The following is a 2,464-nucleotide window of genomic DNA, read 5'->3' on the forward strand; positions in this document are numbered from 1 at the left end:
CCGCAGGCAAGACCACTGAAACCTGACATAGAGCCTTTAATTATTCATGGTCATTAGTGCTGGTTGGTACCAATAAAGACTATTCGATTAAGAAATTTGAGTACACCTAAAGTCAGTTTTTTAATCTCAGATACTAAATTAACTGATTCTGAACGGTTCATCAACAGTCGATTGTCCCGCGATTAAGTGACGTATCGTTCTATTTGAGGAAGAAACATATTTGCTTACGCATACAGGACTTAGCAATCAATTATTAAATAATTACAAATAAAATCATTATTTCATTTCCAAGTCCTATATTTTTAAACAAATGTTTCTTTATCTCAGAACATAGTATTATTATTAATTATGTATAGGTATAACTAACTACAATCTATGTCAGACTTCAGTTACCCTGCACGTTCCTTCCGGGTGGTGCCAAAGGACTTATAAAATTAAATATGTAATGTGTTTTCGTGTTAAAAAAAATAGTACCTATTGCCAGTACTTTATATATCTCATATGAAGTTAATACTTTTCAGAAAGCTGATTCTCAAATACGCGTCGAAAAACAAAAACCAGTTGGGCTGAATCTTCAAAGAACCAAAATTAAGAAAACACGAAATAATATTTTTCAGGTGTGTAACTATTTCGTTATTGTATCCAATCCTTTATCTTAGAATATTCAGACACAAAATAATTAATATGTATAATGCCTTAGTTAGGTAATCGATCATTAATGAAAACTATATTACAAATGTACTTACTCCTCTAAGTACTCCATAGGGATAAAGTTAACTAGCCCCTTCTATGACAGCATTACACCTTCATAAATAATTACTAAAAAACAACCAATTGCCACTCGGACTCGCGCACTAAGGGTTCCATACCATTACCTATTAAATAGTTGTTGTGACCCATAGACTATTCTAAACAACGACGAAGGGTAATCCCTTTCGGCTTTTAAAACATCTGGTAGAGTTTACATTGTAATTATGTAATTTATTTATTGATGATAACGAAACTTTTTTTAAATTTTCAGACCAAAGAGTTACTGTAACGCCCCCCACATTGCATAGCCGCCAAAAGTGCATTCCTGCAGCGTGCATCGCCTCAACCTGAATGATGAAGAATCTTCTAAAACCACGAGCAATGTAAGTTCCAGTGAGAAAAGCACAAAATTACTCCTAAACGGAAAAATCATAATGGGGCATCATGATATTGCCAACTAAAAACATAAATATTTGGTTAAAATCTTTTTATGTGTCAAAATCCTATGATAGTAGACTGGCAGTAAGCTTATTATGTACCAACTGCACTTAAGGAAACCTGTCCGATGTCTTTCCAATTTACATTACTGTCACTTTCTTAAACACAAAATATAAAATAATCTTCACAACTATAATTATTAAGTATATACAGGTATTGAAAAAACGGTACTGTAAGACGAAAATGGGCATCCCTTTCGGCTTTTAAAACATCTGGTAGAGTTTACATTGTAATTATGTAATTTATTTATTGATGATAACGAAGCTTCTTTTCAATTTTCAGACCAAAGAGTTACTGTAACGCCCCCCACATCGCATAGCCGCCAAAAGTGCATTCCTGCGCAGCGTGCATCGCCTCAACCTGAATGATGAAGAATCTTCTAAGGCCACTGACGGACAATGTAAGTTCCAGTGAGAAAAGCACAAAATTCTTCCTGAACGGAAAAATCATAATAGGGCATCATGATATTACCAACTAAAAACATAAATATTTGGTTAAAATCTTTTTATGTGTCAAAATCCTATGATAGTAACTGGCAGTAAGCTTATTATGGACCAACTGCACATAAGGAAACCTCTCCGATGTCTTTCCAATTTACATTACTGTTACTTTCTTAAACACAAAATATAAATTCTTCACAACTATAATTATTAAGTATATACAGGTATTGAAAAAATGGTACTGTAAGACGAAAATAGGTAATCATATTAAAACTTGTTAGACGTAATTTATTTTTAGTCTTAATCAATGTCATATAGTAAGTTTTTCCTATAAATATAAAATAAAAATCATTCTGACCCTCTCTGTAGGCCATTTTCGGGTTTCTATGCCACATTTTCATTACAAGTATCTTCGATTCATTATAATGTACTCAAAGATTTATATTGTGGTACCAAATACCTGAAAAAATACTTCCTAATTGTGCTATTTATATTTGCAATTCTATTAATGCTGATAACCGGTTACACCTAAGTACAGCATAGCTCATTCGTTTTTCCACTGTGGTAGAAACTCGTATAATATTATCAAGTTATTCTCACAGTTAGATAGTTATATTATTTTCCTATTGAATTTGAATTGTAGATTAAAGAATTTATTTTATTTTCAGGTAAACTCATGAAATATCACACCTACAACAAGTTAGAAAAGCATAATGAAGCACAATCCAGAAAAAAGTTAAAATGTCTAATAAATAACTATTTAATGCTCAAAAAAA

At 32.0% G+C, this 2,464-nt stretch overlaps 1 long non-coding RNA gene across 1 annotated transcript; it reads left to right on the plus strand.

The window, feature by feature from the left end:
- Window positions 1–426: 426 nt before the first annotated feature.
- LOC105387548 lies at window positions 427–2,464 on the plus strand. The gene is made up of 4 exons (XR_007267893.1): window positions 427–617; window positions 1,022–1,133; window positions 1,531–1,648; window positions 2,357–2,464. It is a non-coding gene; the product is annotated as an uncharacterized LOC105387548 (long non-coding RNA).

Source organism: Plutella xylostella, chromosome 27 (genome assembly GCF_932276165.1).
Source record: "Plutella xylostella chromosome 27, ilPluXylo3.1, whole genome shotgun sequence".
NCBI lineage: Eukaryota > Metazoa > Arthropoda > Insecta > Lepidoptera > Plutellidae > Plutella > Plutella xylostella.